Below are 7,336 nucleotides of genomic sequence, written 5' to 3' on the forward strand. Positions count from 1 at the left end.
CACAAATCCAAAAGTGATTTCCGCTAGGTGTGCCACCCGGCACTAACAACCTTTCATGTAATGATGATCAGAATTTTTTGATGAAACTCAAACTCGGACTCATTGCATTGGGTTTCTCCACTAAATGCAGGTCCTTTGGGTTCCAAATAGTGAGTTAAAACATAACCGTTTCCTGACAGATTCTGACTCGTCGCAGAAGTTTCTGAATCATCTTAACCGGTTCCACTGCCGTGAGTATCGGATCCGTACCAAATATTTGATTGTCTCTTGTCGTGGCCATCATAAAGTGTTTGGCCTGTATGATAATATCTGCAGACTTGGCTGACGGTGGTTCTGACGGAAAAATTTTGTTCACGACAGGCTATCCATGATGATTCATATAAGTGAGGGACTCAGGCTTTCAGACTGTTATTCCTCATGCCGATTACTCATGCTGTAGGCATATCCATGTGAATCAATACTGACTTAGACTATCCAGGGGATCTGCACCACGGAGTCATGCAACAATTTTCATACCTGCATCACGGGTCTTGCTCCTTCATTATTGTTTACTTGGTCTGGATCTTTGGCTGAAAGAGTTGGGTCATATTGCTTCTTCGTATGACCATAGGTACTGTCGGTGCAATTTTTCGGCAATTGTAGTTTATCCTCATTTTTCTGATAGGGTAACCCATTAAATGGCAGGTTCAACACCTCTCAAGTTTTGATCGTTGGGAAATGATCATCCGAAACCTTTGCAAGAAATCGGCAAATAAATCAGTAGCCACCAGAACGGTCTTTACAACTCAGATCTAGGACATTTACTGGAATAACTCAACCATGGGTCAGGACGGCCGAAAAGCAGCTCAGAGCATGAGACTGGGTCGATGAGAAGAAGGTGGCAGCTCCCTAAAATAGCCAAAAAGAAGCTATAGGGCTACCGTCACAAAAAGAAACTCAACAGCTGTACGAGACGGCTGAAAAGCAGCTCAGACTCATAATAGTCATTGAAGAGAGAAACAAAAATCGGCATCCACCCTGGATAGCTAGAAACAGCTCAGATCACAGGCGTGGTGTCGTCATTGGAGAAAAAGGGGACAAGGGCTCATCAGGATCATTTTCCAGGTTCACGGGTACTTGTATTGAGCTCATTGATGTCGTCAATCCTTATAATCCTTTGTCACACTGTGGTGTATACTGGCTTTCTTCTATTAACCATCCTCACGTGGTTGTCAGATCCTCATCCGAGTGACTTGTAAGATCTTGATGGTATGCTCATTGCATATATATGAGGACCTGATTCCGAGACAGACGTGTATTCTGACTGATTCTTGATTCTGACCAAAATGTTGCGGATCTGATTCTTGGGATTTACTGCCATATGCTGCAAATTCACAGTGTACTACCTTGTACCAATGTCTTACTGAGGAATATTTGCTGGCTGGTGCTCGAAACTTTCATCGGACAGCTTGCTGAAGAAGACTAAATATCGTGCTTCAGAAGCTTACCCCCTTAAAGACTTTGCTGGGGAAAGACTCGGTACCTTATGCCGGAAGCTTTTTCGGTTGCTTACTGAAGAAGATAGAGTACCTTGCACGGGGAATCATCCATGTATCATACTGAGGAAGATAGATGAATCTTGCTGTAGCGACCCGACCCGAATGGATCAAGTCTCTGTGCTTATGTGTCATCCCTGGATCAGTATGCTGACACACACAGTACTCGAAGGATTTATAACAGAGGTAAATCACATGTATAAAGTAACGTAAATACTATTACCTCAATCCAAAATATAGCGGAAGCAACAAGGTTGTGGATTCCCATCAACACCAACGGCAAAGTTGAGTATAGGAAATCGTAACCCTAACGTACCTCTTACTCGTCGTCTGAAAAGTCTGCAACATGAAAAGTTGCAGCCCGAAAACGGGTCAGCACATGGAATATGCTGGCAATGTAACACATAGAGAGTAATGAAACAATAAGCCTATACTACATGCATATATGGCCGGTGGAAAGCTCTATGGTTACAGTTTTTGCGAAAAGCCAATTTTTCCCTACTTCAAAGGAATAAAATTTATTTAACTATCATGGTGGTTGTTAAACATTGAGAATGGTTGACAGCATCCTCAATCCCAATTAAAAGTACTCATTAAACCCAAACAAATTATAATAAGTAACGTGTTGAGATCAACAGGATAATCCAAGAACTAGATACTCAAAATGTCCATAACCGGGGACACGGCTAATCATGATTAGTTTGTTACTCTGCAGAGGTTTGCGCACTTTTCCCACAAGACTCGATCGCCTCCGTTTGGTTTCTCGCACTACAGGGTGTTTGAGAAGGCGGATGACCGAGACATAGTCTTTCAGAAGCGCTAGCACCTTACATGTGGGGTAAACCGGTACACCTACATCCCCTACATCTGCTAGTCCACCCCGTAAGAGTTCGCACAACTTAGTCAACTATGCTAGAGCCCATAGTAGCATGTGGCTGCACACGGAAGTTTCTAGCATGAAAAATCTTATGATCCCTTTGAGCCTGGGTGGCGGTCCAAGATAAAAACAGGCAAGTCCTGATAGACATCAGGTGCCTCAATCCACCCAGATGTGTGTTTAAGTTGCCACCTTAGATAAACCATTAAAATTATCAATCTCACATCTGTCATGGATATCACTCACCCAATCCACGTCTACTAGCATAGCATAGCATAATAAGCAAACGTAGAAGTAACTCCCAAGGTTTCATAAGTAACAGGTAATAGGTACTACCTCAATTCTACTTCCCAACCCACAATTTAATTAGATCCTAACAATGCAAGTGTTTGAGGGTTTGATCTAATGCAATAAAACTAGGTAGTAGGAAAGATATGATCAAGTGTTACTTGCCTGCAATGTTGATGAAGATGATTCGCACTCAAAACTCTTGATAGATCTAATCGTCATACTCCGGTCAATCTATCGTAAGCAAACAATAGTAACCACACAATAAGTACTCATCTAATGCACAGGGAAAAATCGAACAAGAGAACGAACCAGAAAGTTCAACTTAAGAACTCCGGTTGCAAAGAAAGAACGAGCCGAACAAACGACGAAAAACAAACGGCGGAAGAAAACAACTCGGTTCTAGCAAGTTGAATCTAGGTCAAAATTTTACTGTAGCAAAAGCTTGTTCAAGTTGATTAGACGAAACGGCGGTTTCGAGATGAAACTCCAGGCGCTTGAATCACCTGATTCCGATAAACGAGCGAGAAGATAAACTAGAACGAAGATCGGATCTGAGATCGCGATCGCGGAATAAATCCGACGAGAAGAAAAAGAAGAACGGTTATACGAACAGACGTCGTTAACCGGGAAATAATCGGTGATCACGTTCGTTGAGACGAACGGTCCGAAAGAAGAACGAAAACCAATCTAGGGTTTTCGGGAAAAGAGATCGAAACGAAAAACCGATCTAGAACACCGGAACGGTTTAGCGAAAAATCGGAAAGAAAACGAATCGGTAGAGAAGAAAAGAATCGGAACGGTTTATAAGAAAAACCGAACCGAGGGAAAGAAGAGACGCGGCGCGGTACCTCCGGCGAACGGCGGCGACGGCGGCGTTGACGCAGGGCGGCGGCGGCGCGGTGACGCATGGTGGCGGTGGCGGCACTAGGGCGCGGGGTTGGGCGGCGTTGGGCGCGGCGGCGATGCACAAGGGCGGCGGCGCGGGTGAGAGGCGCGGGGTGAGGCGCGGCTTGGGTGGTGCGGCGGCGCGGCGTGGGTGTGGCGGCGCGGCGTGGGGCGGCGGAGAGGAGAGGAGAGGTGTTGGTTTGATGTGTTTAGAGGGGGGGTGCTTGGGTATTTATATTGGGGAGGGGAGGGTTTTGCTTGGGGTAGGGGACAAGAAATAGACTAGGATTAGGAAACAAAAGGAAAAGATCTAGAAATAGATACGGAATAAACGAACATAGGACAAGAGTCCTACTAAGACTAGGAAAGAAAGAAGCGGCGGCTCCCTGGTGCACGCGCGCTATGGCCTCTTGGCCGGCCGGCGGCTAGTGGCTTGGGCCTTTGGCCCAAGGCGCTGCAGATTTTTTTTTAAACGGTCTCGCGCGCAGAAAAATAAATAAAAGAAAATCTAAACGAACTCCAAAATTTAATAAAGTAAATTTTCCCCGACTCCTAAAAATGAGCCGAACAAAATGAACTTTTCTCCGGACCTAAAATAAAATTTTCAAAAACGCGCATTTTCCCTATCCGAATAAAATGCAAATAAAACTCCGGCAAACAAAATTTGATCTATTTATTAAATCTTCATTTTCCTAAATTTGGGAAAGTCATATTATTCCCTCTCTTATATTTTTGATAACGGAAAATAATTGAAGATGAAATAAATAAATCAAATGATCCTCTTTTCAATTCGAGAAAACTCTCAAATATGAAAATAACGAAATCTCCAACTCTCTCCAAGGGTCCTTGAGTTGCGTGAAATTTCTAGGATCGACCAAAATGCAAGAAAATAAAATATGCATGATGATCTATTCCAAATTGAAAATAAATTCAAAGGGCTTTGAATTTAATTCTTTGAAACTCCCAACTCATATTTCATATAATTTGAAGAAGTCATTTTATCTTCTCTCGTGAAAATCATTGAGTCGCATAAAGTTTCAGAATTGGGATATTTCCAAATGAAATTCAAATATTCTCAACACCCCTTGTCATTTAAATAAATGGAAGAAGTCATGTCATCTTCTCTCCGGGGTTTTGTGATGAAAAGAATTTGAATTCACGAAGATCAGAAAACCAATATGAAAGTTTGGGAAAGTCCTTTTATTCCCTCTCATTTAACTTTCAAAAAGTTTCGAATTCACTCACTTTCAGTCAATCAATCAAGCAATCAATCAAATCTATCTATTTGTTTATAACATTCCAAAATTTAGAATTTTGGGATGTTACAAACTACCACCCTTAAAATGAATCTCGTCCTCGAGATTCGGAGAGGATAGAAAGAATAGGTTAGGGTTTGGGGGTCTCCTCAAATCCATCAATCGTCTCCGGGGTCTGGGATGCTACCACCCTTAGAAACCTTGTTACGGTTCCATCAAAACTCATATACTCCATCCTTATCGTTGACAGTGTCAGTCTTCTCAGATATTAAGGATAATCCCTTCTCTGGGCTCTTCCGGTAGTGGCATAACCTTTTCCTCAATTCCTTTGTCCTTTCATCTTGGTAAGGTTATCCCGAAACTGGGTCTTCATAGCTGACGGGTCTGACGCCAATGCTAAACAACTATCGATATCTCGTGGTGGTCAACAATTTATGGTTTCTCCTGCAGGAAATGAATCTGGGTTGATCCTCACCGTATAACCTACGGTTGGCAAAAGCTGTCGTGTACAAGGGAAAAATTACGTATACCATTCTAAGGTTTAACAAGGTTTAATATCGTCGTCTCTCTACTATAGGCAAGTCACTCAGATTTACCATCCCATATAGCAAAGCGAATAATAAGAGTAAGTCGGTATGGTGATCAATCCATCCCGCACCCAAATCATTACCATGTATACAGTTTAGCGAATCTCGCATACTAACACTCGGTCAACCTCACAAGCATTGCAGGATTTCTCTTGTCGATGAACCAAGTTCGGAAAATCCATTGATTCTTCAAGCCAAACAAACATCTATCGTTACTTAACAACTCTCAGGTTTTGCGTAAACTCCTATAGAATCGTCGTTTGATACAAGTCGTAACTTCTTCCAGGGTTTTTCCTTCAGCAAGAGTGTGCTTGCTTCTTGGCAGGTCCTGGGGCCTGTGGGTTATGGCCCATCTCATCACTTGCAAATCTTGAACTCATCATCTGGGCAACTGATCATTATCCCAACATCCAACTTCCTGGCATACTTAAAATCCATGTACTGTCTCTTTTCCTTATATTTGCACCAAACGGGGACATGATTACTCAGACTCTTCATGGAATTTCCATTGATCCATATTTCCAACATCATACCTCCTTTATATCCAATAACACTTCATCTCTTCATCCTCGTGGGATGTCCCACATACCGTGATAAAACTTATACTTATGAAATCCATACTCTACTTCGTGGAACATCATTATCCTTTCCAGGGTCAAGCGTCCTTACAAGAAAATATTGGCCATCTCTGCATGGCACTTCTTCAACTGGGAATCGTGAAACACATCATGAACTCCTGACAGTCCTTCGGGTGACTCCAACTTGTTGGTAACTTCTCCCATACGCTCCAATACGTGGTATGGTCCTACAAATCTCGGGGCTAACTTTCCCTTAACTCCAAATCGTTTAACTCCTCGCAGAGCTGGCACACAAAGATATGCTCTGTCTCCGATTTCATAGACTACCTCCTTGCGTTTTTTAGTCTGCATAACTCTTCTGCCTGGACTGAGCTACCTTCAGTCTATCTCGAATCAACTTAACATTCTCTTCTGACTCCTTGATCACATTTGGTCCAAACAACTGACGGTCTCCAACTTCATCCCACATACTCTTGGGGCATCACACATATCGAGACAAAACTCGTATTTCATTTTGCCCAAAATCCATGCAGTGGAGTATCTTTATCCTTTCTGGGGTCAAAGGTTCTTACAGGGTACTACCACCCTTAAAATACACAAATCTTCCATAGACCATATTTCTCTTATCCTCAAAAATGGTCAAAATCCTCCTTCATAGAGTAGCAACTCATAAAATCCATATCAGTACCAACGAGGCTAACTTTATTAATTCTCAAATCATTACAATCTCCTGTTTTTCCATTACATGCCTCAATTCAATACCTCTATATAAAAGAAAATGTTCTCACTACCACTACTATATTACTTCTGTTACAAACTCAACTATTTATCACAAGTCTCCTTCTCCTTCGGACAACCTCTGGCAAAGTGCCCTGCTCCATTACAACGGAAACACATTACTTCTGACAGGTTTCTAGGTTTCCTCATGATCACATAGCCTCCTTGGGTCCTTTTCTTCCCTCTTGGGCAATCATTGAAGTAGTGCCCTGAATTTTTGCACCTGAAACATGTGATATGACTCAGGTCTTTCTTTGTGGAAATTGGGTTGTTCCTCGAATCCAACCTACTTCTCTTCCTGGACCTTTCCATTCCAATCATGGCTTCTATTTCCCGTGGGTCATATTCTACTTCCTCTGTCGGGAATTCTACTAGATTCCCGTTCATACAATTCTGGGAGATGTGTCCTTCTTCTCCACATGAATAGCATGACTTAGTGCAGGGTCTAATTGGCTCTTCTTTGGGTGTGTCCTCCACCTCTTTCTTCATCACAGGTTCTTCTAAACCTTCCATGAGAGCTCCTTTCATTGCTTCTTCCTTCAGCTGGATG

This window comes from Triticum dicoccoides, chromosome 6B (genome assembly GCF_002162155.2).
Source record: "Triticum dicoccoides isolate Atlit2015 ecotype Zavitan chromosome 6B, WEW_v2.0, whole genome shotgun sequence".
Classification (NCBI taxonomy): domain Eukaryota; kingdom Viridiplantae; phylum Streptophyta; class Magnoliopsida; order Poales; family Poaceae; genus Triticum; species Triticum dicoccoides.